The sequence below is a fragment of the Erpetoichthys calabaricus genome, chromosome 15, assembly GCF_900747795.2.
Source record: "Erpetoichthys calabaricus chromosome 15, fErpCal1.3, whole genome shotgun sequence".
Classification (NCBI taxonomy): Eukaryota; Metazoa; Chordata; class Cladistia; order Polypteriformes; family Polypteridae; genus Erpetoichthys; species Erpetoichthys calabaricus.
Genome location: NC_041408.2, coordinates 77088716 through 77106807, shown reverse-complemented (window position 1 = coordinate 77106807; position 18092 = coordinate 77088716). Strand labels below are relative to the sequence as shown.

The window sequence follows — 18092 nt, the reverse complement described above, 5'->3', positions numbered from 1 at the left end:
GACCACACTTGTGTAAGCTCCTCTTCAACTCACCCCACATGTTTTCAATGGGGTTTAGGTCTGGGGACTGAGATAATAAGATGCAAGTGTTTAATTTAGTAATCAGTGGTACATCTTTTAATAGCTAAAACAGTAACCTCACCTTTTGTTACAATTCTCTCAAACTGCTTTATCCACTCAAGATTTATAAGATCTGCGGTGGGTTGGCGCCCTACCCGGGGTTTGTTTCCTGCCTTGCGCCCTGTGTTGGCTGGGATTGGCTCCAGCAGACCCCCCATGACCCTGTAGTTAGGATATAGCGGGTTGGATAATGGATGGATGGATTGATTTATAAGATGTCTTGAAACCAACCACCAGTTTAAAGTTTTGCCATGGAATTTTTTACTGGGTCAAGTTCTTAAATTTAATTCTGCAATTCCATTAAGAAATTATATTTAACAAAAAAAGCATTTAAAGGAATACAGTATGTATTCATAAACTTCCAAGCTCTGTAATTAAAAATATATTCAATTAAAATGCAGATTTTTTGTGAAACGTTTCACACACTTTAATCACAGAAATATAAAGAATGAAAGCCTATACTATTGTCACCTACAGCATATTAGCACCTTATTATATATTAAAAAAAACTGAAGAAGCTAGTACATGGCACTATTTAACTTAGTTTTTAATTATCATACAGTGTCCTGCTAACTGATTTGATGCATTTTCCCTTTCAAACACGCAGGCTATCCCATGAATTTACCATTAAACTGAGTACTAGGGTGTTGTACCGTGTTAGCCATTATGAATGTAGAGACAAGCCAAGCAAAATGACACCTTTTATTGACTAACTAATAAAATAGCCAATAAAAGGTAATAATAATAATTTTTTGCATTTATATAGCGCTTTTCTCACTACTCAAAGCGCTCAGCAATTGCAGGTTAAGGGCCTTGCTTAAGGGCCCAACAGAGCAGAGTCCCTATTGGCATTTACGGGATTCGAACCGGCAACCTTCCGATTGCCAGTGCAGATCTCTAGCCTCAGAGCCACCACTCCGCCCTTAAGGTGTCATTTTGCTTGGCTTGTCTCTCCATTAAACTGATAAAAGAATGTGTAACCAAAGCCAAGTGAAAACTTCCAGAAGAGGAATATCAAACCAACTATTACTCACATAAAAAGATTAGACTTGAAAGAAATTCCTGGTTGGCATACTTTTGAACGAAGCCGGAAAATTGCCATCTCAATTAATGAAAATATCAAAACAAAACTTCTGTCCATGCAAAATATAATCAGACTTGATCACGTTGTAAATAATTTTTAAGGTAAGCTTCTTAGATGTTGTTTTAATGAAGACGCATCTCCTCTATTGATGCAGGAATACTTTTTTTCCACCTATACAATGATTAGTTATTAATATCAAAATGACGCTGTCAGAGCCTTAACTAAAAGAAGATCCCAATCACTATCAATTGGCTTGACCACAAGGGATCTCTGTACAGTATAGTATCCTATTCAAAAGTGTGCCTCTTACTTACACTAATTATTAACATGAAACATCCAGATTACTGATCATTGCTGCTTGACTCATATAAATACGCCAGACACCAAAGACTCTCCAACGCCTGTCTTTCCACTAGTATAAGTCTGGAACCCTAGGCAAAAGTTCCTTTAGTTTTATGGTTTCTAGCTTTTGGGCCAATCTTCCAAGTTCTTTTTTGAAAATGTGTTAACTGCTAGGTTCAAGTCAATCTCTAAAATGCACCTTTTCACTTTTACATTTTAATCACCAGTGTCAGTAAATAGTAACTTCCTTAACTGATATTCTTATAGTATATCTACTGCATTTGTTTACAGAAGCTATACAGTCTGTCTACTCCAATGCAGATAATTTTTACTTCTTTAAACTGTTTAAAGTGTCTTCTTCCTGATTATCATATATTACCTTGCTATTTCCACAATACTCTTTTTTTCTTTATAAAGTGTTTTTGATGGTATGACCTTTGAAACATGCTATATAAAATAAAGACTTTCTATGGAAGATTTAAATACGGCAGGTGTACTTTAGAAGATTTATAAATTGAAGTTTATGTGTTTAAATTTTTGTTTAGCAATCTACTGTAGGGGACAAACATCTGTGTGGTGGGTAAAGAATATGAACATAACAAAATGAATGCAGAGTGTTATAGGAAAATATATTTGATGGGACAATGTGTGCGACAAAAGTACAAAATATATGTCGTCCTTAAATTTAATAAATCACTAATTTCTGTTTAAATAGGGCTTCAGTACACTAGAAATTACATTTGAACAGTGATACCTTATATTTGTCACTAATCATAAAGAAATTTTATTTCTGATTTAATATCTTCAGTTTTACTTATTGCATATTCTAAATCATAACTCTGTACTTGTACATGTTACAGAAGAATACTGCTAAACAGTAGTATAGAAAAAATAAAAGGTGGAAAGAAATAGTTTTTAGAAAGCAATACAAGATCATGATAAAAAAAAGTGATTAAAATAATCCATTTACATCATGGTTCACTTGCCATCCTAAGCAACTATCAATAATTTGATTTACAGTATGTCATGTGTGAGAAATCAAAATTAATTTAGAAGCCATAATAACTGAGAAGAAAAAAAAAACTGTGACAGGAGTTTTAAATGCACTAAAGAAAATAAAGTAAGAAGTCTTATAAAATTAAAATGCCTTGTACACAATATTCATTAATCTACATTTATGTAAGATATAAGTAATTTCCTTTGGAATTAATAAAGTTTTTCTGATTCAGATCATGGCCGAAAATTACAATATCTTCCTCTTTTTTTAAAAAAATCAACAGGACTTACAGTTTGTATTATTGCTAAAGTAATAGTTATGAATATATTCTTTCTCTAATGGCATTGAAACCATCCAAATAAAAAAAAAAACACCACACAAAGGTCTGAGTGTGTACCAGTCCATGGTATAACAATGACTAGTACTGAGGGGCCATACGAAAACAAATTACATGACAGCTGTGGTGTAGTATATCTTATCTTTAGGAAGTCAATCAGATTATTTTTTCTTGTCAGAAACTACATTTTCACTATAGAAGTTTCCTCTAAATCATTTTTAAAAATGCAGAACTTTATCTTTTCATCGTTTTTAAGGATACGGATTATTCTTTCATTTCTATGCACTATCAAAGCTGACCATTAGCTTGTTGAGGACAAAAAAAATAGAAGAGAGCTAAATACCAAGGCATTTCAATGATCTTCACAATTTGAAGGCATATAAAAAATTTAAATGGACTAGGAATATAAATAAAAACTCTACTAAATTTGTAAGGATAAAAAAGCTAATAAACATATTCTATTGATCCTGACACATCATGCAACTAAAACTGACCTAGGTAGGCTAGAAGACAAAACAGGAAGTCAATTAAACTGCCTGATGCCTCAAGCTGTCATTTTGTCACTTAGACCACAAAAGTTTCCGTTAAACAGATTTGTCCAAAGAGATGCTTAAAAAAGCAAGAAAACTTGAAAGGCTATCAAACTTAACCAAGAGGGGTTCAAGAAATGTTTAATGTGGTTAACTGTTCCTGAACAGTAACACAGAGCAACAAAAGTGATAGATAAGAGCTAGTTAATTAACATTGGAATTTAACAAATACTCATATTTCTAGCATTTGTTTTCTGCATGCAGTTTCTAGAATATAGCCTTTTCCAAAAACATCTTACCCTATTAACATACAAGTTCCTTCTTATATACCAGCAACAGTACTTTCTAGAAGGATTACATAGTGAAAGGGGATGAAACCCATCACTGCATAAAAATGACCTTATGGAATTGAATAATCTCTTCTCATTTGCACAGTTTCTTAGGATTTTGCACACATGCAAAATAGCTTCCTGGTTACCTCTGAAATACTGGGGTAGTAATACACACCTCTACAAGGGCAAACATTTTTAACTTAATGTCAACAGAAGATATTCTATAATAGACCTGAAGTTGCAATCAACAGTATTAATGATTATAACACAAATAATGTATTGTTGCATGGATGTGTGGACATTTTCATGGACTTATTTGGCCACACTTCCGCCACACCCAGAAGTTTGGCCGGAAGAAGCTAAACCTGTCTCATGTCCGTCTATGTACGGGTTGGCTTCACAATATACAGTATACACATACACACACACACACATACACACATACATATATTATACAGCAATCACTACTACATCCACCTATGACTTTTTTAGACTTCCTCTAAATAGAATCAAACAACAGTGTACAAACGCATAAGCAGAATATTTAATAACCTAAAGGAATTCCAACAATATAGCAGTAAATGAAGCAATCTGAAGTCACACAAAACTAAGAAAAATTTCCATTTCCATTTAAGTGTTGAAGCATTGTTTTATCACATGAAGCAAGTTAGGGTACAGCAATTTGACAGAGCAATTTCCCCACAGTCAAAATCTTATTTCCAGCAACATCTAATTAAATGCATCACATTTTGGCATAGAAGTGGAGGAAAAAAAATGCACAACTACACATACTCACCAAACTGAAAAGAAGGTGGCTTTTTACTTCTGCACAGATTCCTTAATGTTTTATTTATTTACAAACTGCCTTCTTCCATGTATCTAAATAGTCATTTCAGTTCAAATCTTGGCCTGTTCATGTTTCATAAAGGACCTGTGGGAAGAAAAAAATAATAAACAGCTGTTTAAAAACTGTTGTGATCTTTACATCTGTGAAGTCTCTTTTAAACTAACTAGCAAACAGAGTGCCCACAATGTTAATTTGTATTATACAGACTTCCCTTTAAATAACCCAGCATGAACATTACATAAATGAAATTAATTAAAGTCGGGTGGTATGTCTTGTGAGTGCAAATTCAATTTTAACAAATACACCAGTATGTAAATTCTTTACCACTGCACAAAAAAAGAGTACCACATTTATATTCTATTCACTGTGAAGTGTAATCATTTAATGGAAAAGTAACCGAGAATGCTGAGAACAATACAAAAGAAAGAAACTTATTTCTCTGTCATTTCACAGACTTATCTGAAGAAACCTTTAAGAAAAGAAGATAAGCCTGCACCAATAAAATCATCACCAATCTGATATATAAAGCAATGTACACAGAACATGCCTATATGGATACTTCATTATATGTTTATGAAAAATGTTTAGCCAGACACTTTATTTTAAAATAAAATAGTGGAATCTTAATGTGAAGGAAGGCAAGGAACAGCTGGTATCCCAGCTGTGATAGAGAATTGGCTACCCAGCTAGGAGGTCCACATAATGGACGGAGAATGTCGATGGATGGGCTTCATGGCTGGGATTGTTGGTGTTCCCTTTTCCAGTATGAAGGATATAATGGAAGGACAGGGAGTGACCATCTCCCAGGGCTTGGTGTTCCCCCAATACAATGGATAGCAGCATTCTGCTGGTGTAGCTCCCAATTAGACACCCGCATGGCTGCATGTGTGATGTAGATCCTGGTCAGGTCCTTGGGGGCCCACAATGAACTGCTGTCAGGAAGAGACTCCACTGTCAAATGGAAGTTCTGCCTGACCCAGAAGTATTTCCTCACTACAGTGCTGCCGAGTTTGAGTTAAAAGGAGTGTTCCACTGCACCCAGTCAAGCTGGAGTCTACACAGGAAGTTGACAAAAATTTCCTGTCAGGTGTGGTGGACAAAAAAAGAAGAGAGAAAAGAAAAAAAAAAGAGAAAAGAATTGTATTGCGTATTCTGAATTATGGAAGAAGCAGCCTGTAAAAGATACATTGTAAAAATATAAGGTCACTTGAACTTGGGACTGTGTCGGTGCAATTGTGTTGGGGCTCTTTGATGGCCTCTAGTGACCATATTATGTACTGTATACTCTTGCATATTTCTACCCACTTTATGCTTTATGCTATTTGCTTGAATATTTTTTGAGTTGATTCCAGTATCAGCCAGTGTTTTTACAAGAAAATAAACAATTAATAGTCAAGAGAACTGCTACAAAATAATTTCCGTGGATGGCCCATTATTTTTGCACAATATTTTACAGGTAAGTTGGAAAATCACAAAATGAAGAAACATCAAATTAAACCAAGAGTGTGTTGGGCCATCATGAGCTGCCAAAGCAAACTAAATGCACCTTGATATTGATTCTATAAAATTAATGGGACTGTACTGGAGACATGCGACAGCTCCCTTCTTTAATTGGTGTTTTGATGATTTAAGTCTTGAATGATAGTTTTAAGGACTGCTTCAAAATTTCCATTACGTGCTGAATGTGTCTGTGATGTTGTACTGGGACAGCCATGGTATACAATTCACAATGATGGGTTGAAATTTGGTTACAGGGAACGTTGTAGTACATAGTTTACATTGTGAGCATGAATTTTAAACCATTTATTAACAACACATGCCCCGTGAATGGGGACAATGTCGTTTTGGAGGATTCCACAAACACCTAGATAAAAATGCAGAATCATAAGATGAATGGGATTATTCAGAACTGCTTTGCATGTAAAAGTATTTAACAAGCTCTGCAATTAAAGCACTGGACATAAACCATGCCAAGAAAAGAAAAACAGATTTTAAAACAGCCACCAAAACCCAGTGCTGTGGGAAACAAACAATAATGCCTGTAGACTTCTTCTGACATGCAACACACTTACGTTGTACTGCCAGTACAGAGATGCCAGTTATTTTATATAAAGGGACACAAAAGAGACGTGAGCAAAAACAAAAGCAAAGATGTGTAACTGCAAAATCAAATAAGCATACAGTATACAGTAATCCCTCCTCCATCGCGGGGGTTGCGTTCCAGAGCCACCCGCGAAATAAGAAAATCCGCGAAGTAGAAACCATATGTTTATATGGTTATTTTTACATTGTCATGCTTGGGTCACAGATTTGCGCAGAAACACAGGAGGTTGTAGAGAGACAGGAACGTTATTCAAACACTGCAAACAAACATTTGTCTCTTTTTCAAAAGTTTAAACTGTGCTCCATGACAAGACAGAGATGACAGTTCTGTCTCACAATTAAAAGAATGCAAACATATCTTCCTCTTCAACGGAGTGCCCGTCAGAGAGAGAAAAGCAAACAAATCAATAGGGTTGTTTTAAGTATGCGAAGCACCGGTACAAAGCTGTTGAAGGCGGCAGCTCACACCCCCTCCGTCAGGAGCAGGGAGAGAGAGAGAGACAGAGAAAAACAAAGTCAAAAATCAATACGTGCCCTTTGAGCTTTTAAGTATGCGAAGCACCGTGCAGCATGTCGCTTCAGGAAGCAGCTGCACACAGAAGGTAGCAACGTGAAGATAATCTTTCAGCATTTTTAGACGAGCGTCCCTATCGTCTAGGTGTGCGAACAGCCCCCCTGCTCACACCCCCCTACGTCAGCGCAAGAGAGAGAGAGAGAGAGAGAGAAAGTAAGTTGGGTAGCTTCTCAGCCATCTGCCAATAGCGTCCCTTGTATGAAATCAACTGGGCAAACCAACTGAGGAAGCATGTACCAGAAATTAAAAGACCCATTGTCCTCAGAAATCCGCGAACCAGCAAAAAATCCGCGATATATATTTAAATATGCTTACATATAAAATCCGCGATAGAGTGAAGCCGCGAAAGGCAAAGCGCGATATAGCGAGGGATCACTGTAAACAAAAATCAAAACCCTTAATAATAGTTGTAAATCGTAGCACAAAATGTCATTTTGGCAGGAACACTAACTGATCAAATGCACACTACATTTTTTTTGCCTTTTTCTACACCAGCTTGGACGATGAGGTGTGACCTTTATACCATGTTGCTGAAGACATCACTTTCAGGTCATTTAATAAACAATGCGGTAGCCATAAAATGGTCATCCCTGTGATAAAAAACAAGATGGTGTTGAAAAAGATTAAAAAAATATTTAAACTAATTTAAATAAACTTCAACTAAGAAATACGTTAAGAAAACCAAAATCTGTACATATTTCAAAACCTAATCCTGAAAAACAATTGGAGAGTGGGAAAAAAAAAAAAGAAAAATTGTAAAAATCTATCATTAAATTCTCAGGCATCTTTCCTGTCTAAGTTCTTCTTGATATTCAACTGCTTTGAAACTAAATCTACCAACCCACTGTGCTACTGCTGACTTTATAGTACAATCTATTATTTTTCAATGTTAATCTGCAAACTTAAACAAGTTTCCCAGCATTTAATGTCATACAATTATTTTTGTCTTCTTTTTATAATTATCTTCCTTACTATTATATACCTTATAACACAGTTACAAGCTATGCAGAGGCAGTTCCTATGTCAGATGATATATAAAATTAATACCAAATAATAAAGAACAGCCACTGAGTAGAATGAATGAATCTAAGATGGCCAAAAGTGTTTTATTGCTATATCTAAATAAACGGTTCATCTTTTTTACTCCATGTTAATGAAGGTTTCAGCATCATTATATGCATTAGCCATTTTTTCCCAAACTGAACACTCTGTAAAACATACATGCTGCTTAGTTTTTGTATTCAACCATGTCACAGAAACTTCACACACACCTGAAGCAATGAGTCATACAGGAAAATTCTAAGTCACACCCCTCTCTGATGAATTCTGTTGCTATGGCACATGATTTCATTAACGTAAATCTGCTCTCTGCACCACAACAGAAACCCTTTAGGCTGTCTTGCAACGTACATATGTGCTTGGACAACATGAATGAACATGAAAGAGCAGGAGGGGCTCATGTAAACTGCCCAACTTTATTAATGGGTCTTTATTTGCAATGAATTTGCACTGCACACAAATGTATTAATAAATTTGGTTAGGGCACAAAATTTTTCAAGTCTTGTACACTTTTTTAAATAACAAGACAGTGGTTGCTGATATAAGCTCTGAATAAAAGGCTAAGTTAATATTTTACTTTGTTGCCCTATGTATCAATATATAACTTTTAAGAAATCATACCAGTACTAATTATTCTCTATACACCTTACATTTCAACTGAAACGTTAACCTAACTGTTCTATCCTGTTTAAAATACTGTACTTTATAAGAGCAATGGTCAGACAAACTTATTTCTGAGCTATGAAGTAAATATGTCTTTCATTTCACCAACCAAGGAACCTGTGGCTCCACATTTCTATGATACCTTTTACAAATCTCCAAGGACATACAAACTCTTTGCTTTACATAACCAGTTTAACCAGAATACAAACTTGTTAAGACAAAAAATTTAAACATAGCCAAAAATGATAAAACCATATGCCTGTAAATGTTATATATTAACAGTAAAACACAGATTAAATGTTATGTCAAGTTAATTGTCAAGGTATACAAGGTATAGAACAGCTAATACAATACAAAAACAAATAAAAAGTACACATATCAAAAAGTATACATATCATATCATACTGTATATACACACACACACACACACACAGACATGCAAACTGTATGTAGCTGTATTACTAGTCTTAGATAATAATAGAAAAAGGCTTTACTGGGTCTGCTGTGAGTTCAGAAAAATGGATAGATGAAATGTGTTTTATAGCACTTAAAAGTAAGAAGCTGCCCACTTCCATTGTTATATCATTACAAGTCAATTTTTTTTAATAAACTGGTAAAATGTCTAACAGCACGCATGGTTACATCTAAATAGCTTGGCACACAATTACATACCAACTAATAATGTTCCCTTGTTATTCCGTTTTTATTTTCAAAAGTTCAAGAACATCGACTTCAAACAATGCAAAGGACTATGGCTAATTCAGTAATCTGTTAAAATGTCTAACAACATGCATGGTTACACAAATAGTCCAGTACACAATTATATACCAACTAATAATGTTTCCCTATTATTCTGTTTTTATTTTCAAAAGGTAAATAGTAAGAAGATCTACATAAAAAATGCAAAGGACTATAGGTAGTTCAGGATTATTTAAACACTATCAATAAACTGATTATATTTTTATTTTTAACAATCATTCATATATATACATACACACACACACACACACACACATTTTAGATACAACACATTTAAAAAAATCAAAAAATTGTCACTACATACAATATTTACTGATATTTACTGATCACTTAGAAAGAATGACTTGGAAACATCTTTTTCTCTTTACTTGCAGACTCAATTATAGGACTAATGTACATGCTTTAAAGACATGAAGAATTAACAGAAGATAACATATCTATTTAAACTGCTGCAGGACACAGCAGCCTAAATGGCCACCACAACCAGCACAAGGTGGGACTACTCTAACTAGAACACAATTATCTCACATGTTGTACACTAAACAAAATTCATGACTGCTACAGAACTCAGCAGGTACAGCAGTGATGATGTGTTCAATGCAGACTTCTTGAGTATGTTTAACTTGCAATAAAAATAAAACAAAACAAGTATAATTTGCAATTAAGTAAGCATAGGAAATTATGAATGGGTTTGACTGCTCCATTCTACACAGATTCCAGAGAAAATAAACATCAGTGGGCTATGGTTATTATGATAAAAAAACTAGTCAAAATCTGTCTGACCCCAATGTTTCTTTCTGGGGATACTCCATTGTGCTACAGACTACTATGTATTTTGTCAGAATGCCACAAAGTCTGATGCAGTCTGTCACTGGTGATGTCAATTGATCTCATCCATTCGGAGATTCCCTTCCAAGGCAAGAAGTGATAATATGGACACAGTGCCAGCAATACTAAGCAATCCCAGAATATACCAAGAAGAAAAGGATATAAAAAATTACTTGGTAACAGTTAATTTAAATTCACAGTTATTAAAAAAGCAGTATGAGCATACATATTCTTTCATAGTTTTTTCATGAGTACAGTCCATGGCTTTTTTTCTAGGGCACCTGTAAGTATACTTACAAAAATGTCTAGATTTTGTACATGTGGTTAAGAAAGTGTCCAGACAATAGTTAGTTTTATTAAATTTAGAAATAATTACTATGACAGGCCCACAAGCAAGTAGTTAGAAGTGTGATGTGTGACACATGAGTGCAAAGTGTAAATATTATGGGTATTTTATATAATGATTAGAAACACAAAGAATACCTGAACTTGATTCCTAAGAAAAACCTTAACAGAAAAAAAAAATCTCTTTCTACTGAAGATGGGTCTGGCCCTTGTTGCTGTTTTCTCTCCTCACGTGTAGGAGACAGAAAGATGAATTATTGTTTTTCAAGGGAATGGGATACAAACTTAAAACATATAACCAGTTAAATATTGGCCTATTTTTTATAAATATGTGTAATTGAGAGTGGCACAGTAGTGTAGTGGCTGCAACTGCTAATGGTTCATAGATACAGAGCCCTGGGTTTACTGTAAATCCCATGCTTGGCTGTTGTCTGTACCAAGTCTGCATGTTATCCTGTATTTACATGGATTTTTCAGTTTTCTTCTCAGATCTACAAAGAAATACATGTTTGGTTAAATGGGAACTCTAAATTGGTCCAGTGCAATGGGGCAGGACATTGGTGTCCTGTTAAGGGCTGGTACCTGTCTTGTCCCCAATATTTCCAGTATAGGCTACTGCCCCTGTGATTCTAAACTGGCCAAAAGCAGTTTGAGAACGTTATGCTGTTGGTATTTCATTAATACAGCTTATGACATCAGAAATCATTCAGGACAGACCCAGGGTACCCCGACACTAAAATTAGAATAAGAAGCTCCATAACAAGCAACCTCTAACTCATTCACACTCTGTTTCTGATTCATTTCACTAAAAGAGGCACTTATTTAAACTCCTTCTAAACAGAAATTCCACTATATCCTAAAGAATCATAAAGCAAAATAATTACAAGTAATTGGTACCAGTTAAAAGTTTTCTTATTTTAAAAAAAAAAATCCCACATTCACATGATTAATTATGGTACAAACGTTGACCCTTTGCTAATCCCACGTAAAGCACTTTGTGACCGGCTTTGCAATTGTCAGACTTGCTGCTTATGTTACCTGGGCAGGAGTTTGGTCTTCTGTCTTAAGATTGTGTCAGCATGAATTTTATCTTTGTTCTCCATACATCTTGTAGATATATACATTTGAATTCATCAGTCTGGCAATCACTTAGTGTCTATTAATATTGCACAATGTACACTATGTACTGGTTTATTCATATTTAATTTTTTATCTAGATATCAAAAAGTATACTATCAGTATAAATGATTGCCTTTTAGAAATATGAATTATTAACCAAAAGTAAATTCATGCAATATATCACAGAGTACCAATATAGAAAACCAGGAATTACTAGTGTTAGCTACTGGAATCTTTAATTACTATATACAACATTATAACCAATTAACTCCTTGGCTACTTTCTTTTTTTATTGTGGTTCTAAAATATTATTCTGTTACTACACATCATAGCAAATGACCTTACAATTTTATGTTGTCATTATTATTAATAATTTTTAAATTTCATCAACTAAACCATTTGATCTTTTCTTTGAGATCTAGATTTTTGTTGCAATTAAAAGTTTGGAGTCTGAAGATCAACCTTGTGGTTTGTTTTGCCACAATAAGCATTTATCCCTCACCTTTAGCTCCCTAATGTTTGTAGTATCCTGTCAGTTGTTTAGCTATTCTAAAATCTCCCTGCTCACAACAAAGAGGCACGTCAGTCCTCAACTGCTTGGCCAGCTCACCACAGCTAAGCTTAAGTCAGCATTAATGCACTGTCCTTACACAACCAAGGACCCAATTTATGTTCCATGAAATGCATTTTGTTTGCACTCTATACTGTACCCAGTATACAACTTTTACCATCATCTTAGTATTGGGGAAAAAACATGAGTTGTGGCAGCACAAAACTAGACTTTTTACTGTTAATTAATAAGTAGGAATTCTGTTTGTCCTATATTAATAAGCCCCTATAAAGCTGAAAGCATTACATATGCCAGTGTGTAGAAAATGTCTTGGTCTTGGTACACAACACAGTCTGTAACTAATGTTTAATTCCAGGTTTGTTTAATAAAATAATTTTTCCAAAAAAGAATTAATTTAACTTAAAGTGGCACAATACAGCAATAATTTCACCCACATTCAGTGTAACGTCCAACAGAGTGTTTGTAAAAACCTCACATACTTCTAAATTCACTGTCTGTATTCTTATTTTGAAAGCAGTCCAAGGTGAACAGGCAGTCATAAACAATATGGGTTATCAGTCTTCACACTCCTTATTGTATTTTTAATTTGAGCAAGTTTTGCATTATGTGCATATCCTTTCAAACATGCCTAACAATACAATTCAGACTGGTTGAAAATGCAAATGTCGTGTCAGTGAACCTCTTATAAATGATCTTTACAAGTCTATCATATTGTTATTTTCTTTTAACTTGCAAACAAATCAAAAACTGCCTTCATTTCAAGTGCCCAATTAGTTTTTTTCTATTACTTAATGAAAATTTAGGCTGTTATTGACACAGTATACAGTTGATAAAAAGCATGGAAGTGTACTGTAGCTTAAAAGTATATTTTCATAGTTTGTTAAACTGTCATAAAAAGGTACTAAAAATGAATATTTAAAGACATAACCTTTTTGTTAAGTAATCACACTGTAAATGTTTATGTTCTCTTTATTGTATACATGAAAAAGCAAAACCCAAAATAATTCTATAAAAAAAAAAATAGTAATACTGTTAATGATTCTATAAACCCATACAGGTGGCCCTCAGGTTACAAACTATTTCCGTTCTTACTGACATTCATAACTTGATTTTGTATGTAATTCGAAAATGCACTGAAAATGTCTGTTAATGAAATACCATCAAAAATTAATAATGTTTTACTACTTATTTTACAGAAAAATATCTCAAATGGCCCTGCAGTGGGCTGGCGCCCTGCCCAGGGTTTGTTCCTGACTTGCGCCCTATGTTGGCAGGGATTGGCTCCAGCAGACCCCCGTGACCCTGCGTTAGGATATAGCAGGTTGGATGACAATAAATGACAATGAAGCAATATTTCCATACTTTAAATCACAATGCAGATCATTTAAATAAATTGAACCACGTCTACATACAATATGTTGACCTTATGATCAGTTTTTGATAATGACACAAGTACTTCAGAGCATAATAATGGCATAAAAACTAACTGACAATTAAGACTTGCTGTCTATGCAGAGGGATCATCAAAAGTGTCATTTTTTGCACCCAGAAGCTATACAACCAGAGACAGCATGGTTGGGACACATAATTAGAATGCTGGGAGTTACAGGCAGCAAGTTTTACCTCTCCTTAGCTAAATGGACAACTGTCTATGACAGAGCTTAATGCTTGGCCAGCACATGCTGACATTTACGTTCAACAATCAATGTTGTCTTTGCTGAGGGATCGCTAAGAATGTTAACTCCCTTCTCCCACAAGCTGTACTCCCTTAAACAGCATGGTTGGGCCACATGTTTAACAAGACTGGGAAATAATTGTACTGTGCATCCTGCTGGTTACAATCAGCAGCATATGTGCATGAAAGCATTAAACAAATGAAAAAATTGGAAAAGTCAGTAACATGCAGTACTGTTCCTTACCATTAGTGACAACTGCTACGGATTTATAGGTGCTAAATTTATTCATAAGAAAAAATGGAATTCACTATATGAAATTTAACTGAAATTCAGTTGAAAAGAAAAGCGTGGGAGTTTATTTGCTCATTCTCAACTGTGCAACTGCTGTTAACAGTGTAATTTCTTTCAAATATTGCCCATACCTACTCAAACTCTTGAATTTGTGATATACAGTACATGTATTGTTACCAGGTAACATGGTGTTTTGGTTATAAAAACTGGCTGTTTGGACACCAGTATGTATTGGAGTTATGTTAGCATGGTAGTCATCTTAAAAGCTATCCCATTCCAAACTGTACATCTTATAACCACTGTGCATTTTCATGTAAGTCGGTATTTCCAACACTAGGATAAAGAAATAAAAAAATTCTACTTTTAAACCCCAGGCAAGAAAAAGAATCTCTAAGCAGAAGAAAATAAATTTACAAACTCAAGTTGTAGTCTTGTGGGTTTGTATTTTCATTTTGGTTCTATACTTAGCAATATATTTACAGTTAATTTCAAGAAATTAAAACTTATCTTGATACTGTGCTCTGATTCTATCCTCAGCCATGATGATAAGCATCTGCAATTGTCAATAATGTTACAGAATTGTGTAACATCCTTAGTTGTGTTATTGAGTGTTTGGAAGGCTGTGAAGTGATTACTTTTAATTACATAATATGCTTTGGGATGGGAAGTCTGGTTCACCCTTCTCAGCTTGTTAACAGTGTGACATCATAATTTTTGAATTGCTGGTGACGCCTTTTTCTGAAAGAAATGAGGTGACTGTTATGAAAATGCACTGCTTTGATTTACTTTTTAGCATTTTTGTATGGTTTACGATATAGTAATGCTTCCTTACTGAGAGAAAATGAATGAGTTTACAAAGGTCCCTTCAAGTTACAAAGACACTGTTTCTTCAGTCAGTGGCAAGAGTGGTACCAGAAAAGGAAATTTTACAGGCTCTGCATGGACATTGCTGTCTTTTGTGTACAGTTCTGTGTGTGGCTTCTATGATTAGAAGATAGCTTCAGACTTCCCGGCCATGAATGAAAAGGTACATTACCAAAGGCACAGTCTGCCGTTATTCTAGCCACTTGTCCAAATGGAGAGAACTTACATATACAGTAATACATAAAATATTATATATAATACATAATATATAACATGCACTCATTTATACAAGGATTGTAGGAGTAAAAGTCCATTCCAACAACAGGTGATGTAAATTATGAAAAATACATAAACAAACATACAGACATAACACAAATGCACACACACTGATCAGCCACTACATTAAAACCGACAGGTGAAGTGAATAACATTGATTATCTTGTTACAGTGGCACCTGTCAAGGGGTGGGATACATTAGGCAGCAAGTAAACATTCAGTTCTTGAAGGTAATGTTTTGGAAACAGGCAAAATGAGCAAATATAATGATCTGAGCGACTTTGACAAGGGCCAAACTCTAATAGCTAGACAACTGGGTCAGAGCATCTCCAAAACATCAGGACTTGTGGATTGTTCCCACTGTGGCCCAAGTGGTCCAAGGAAGGACAATCAGTGAACCAGCCACAGTGTCATGGGTGTGCAAGGCTCAACAATGTGCATGGGGAGCAAATTCTGGTCCATCTGGTCTGATCCCACAGAAGAGCTACTATAGAATTAACTACTGAAAACATAATGTTGGCTGTGATGTGTGGTCCGTGGTGCAGTGCCAAATCTAAATAAATAATCATGCCTGGTGTAGGTGTAGGCTCTAAGTGGGTGTGTAAATGCGTTTCGCTCTTTGGTTAGTGGAGGCACTGACTGACCACACCGCATTCATGTACGGAGGTGTGTGGATCAATTAGGAGCCTTCATGCTGCCACAGAGATAGCCAGTTGGGTGCAAGTGTGAGATGCCACTAACAGTTTTAAAAAGAGCCTGCACAGGTCAGGGGGAAAAGAGAGAGGAGCAAAAAAAGGTGAAGACATATGAGAGCAGTCTTGTGTAGGACGAGCCGGTCAGTTAGAGAAGAGAGGCAGCGCAATCTTGGGCCTCACGAAGGAGCGACTGAGTGACATACCAGGGGCTGGTTCGCACCACTGAATAACTCTGTGGATTGGGGAAAGCATGGTGGAGTCCTCCCCAGGGATCCAAGGTATGACTGCGGGTGCGTGAAGGATGACAGGAAGAGGACTGACCTTGGATGGTCTCGCTAGAGCTATGTATGCAGTGATGTATTTTGCGTCTGTTAACATATTTCTTTAATATTTTAAAGAAATTACACTGTTAACAGCAGTTGCACAGTTGAGAATGAGCAAACAAACAAAGACTAGCAATAACATGCTAGTAATCATGGAAGTGTAAACCTGAATAACTGCCAGGTCTCATGACAACCTAGCTCAAAGTTTCATTGATGCTCTTAAGCACTCTACCAACTGACCAGGTGTTCTATAAGGCAGTTCTGGGGTAGTGGGAGCTACGTTTTCAGAGAAGGCTTTTGTTGCAAACTATTCACTGGAAAAAGGCCCAAGGCCCATGCCATACTAGAGTAACTGTATCTCTCAGTTGGCTTGGGAATGCCTAGTAATTCCCCACAAGTAGCTGGTAGCCTGCAGATGGGTAAAGAATACTCTGTTCTCATAGTGACTGTCACCAGAAAATGCTCATTAAAATTGAGATTAGACAATAAAAATATGGGTGTTAATTTCATTATATGATCCCTAATTACAATACCTAATATAAAAGGAATAACATGAAACCTTATTTTAATGTTTTTCCTAAGTGTTTAGTGTACAATGTGAAAGGTACTACAGTACATAACACACATTACTGCAATATTACTTTTAACACTGTGCTTTATCCACCCATCCATTTCCCAACTCGCTGAATCCAAACACAGGGTCACGGGGGTCTGCTGGAGCCAATCCCAGCCAACCATGGGTACAAGGCAGGAACCAATCCCAGGCAGGATGCCAACCCACCGCAGCACTGTGCTTTATTTTATAAAAAATGTTGTAACCACCTTCAGTATAGTAAAGGTGCTATATAAATAAAATGTATTATTATTATTACTACTATTATTATTAACTTAAAGCAAGTGACCTTATACCAAAACATGCCTTAAATTTTCTAACAGTAACTTGTTTTCACTTAATAGAATGACACTCCAGTACTGTTTTTATGTAACAAGATTTGGGACATATAATTTTATAGGCCAATTGCACAATAGTGCTGAAATCCTTCAATTCTTCTTCATTGACAGACTGATTAATGCATCTCTATAATATAAAGTTTGCATTTATAAGATCTTGAAATTTCCAGTTTATTTATAATGTAAATCAACAGATACAAAACTGATGAGTTTGTATTTTGGACTATTTTATCTCCTATATATCAATAAATTGTTTTCTCTAATTTGCTCTCAAACATGAATACCTTTTAGGTTAAATTTTACTTTTAACAAGTTTAATATAAATACAGTATATTGCAAAATAGCCCATTTTAAGCAATGTCATTTTAGGTCTGTAATATACATTATTAAGAGGATAAGGGTCTGT

General features: G+C 35.3%; 1 protein-coding gene across 2 annotated transcripts in view; it reads right to left on the bottom strand.

The window, feature by feature from the left end:
• The window catches only part of LOC114666191 (CSC1-like protein 2), a 95582-nt gene that overhangs the window by 56133 nt on the left and 21357 nt on the right, over positions 1 to 18092 (bottom strand). For both annotated transcript variants that reach the window (XM_028820951.2, XM_028820954.2), the window contains exon 2: positions 4539 to 4673. The gene's annotated coding sequence lies outside the window, so the exon portion shown is untranslated. The remainder of the gene's footprint in view (positions 1 to 4538; positions 4674 to 18092) is intronic.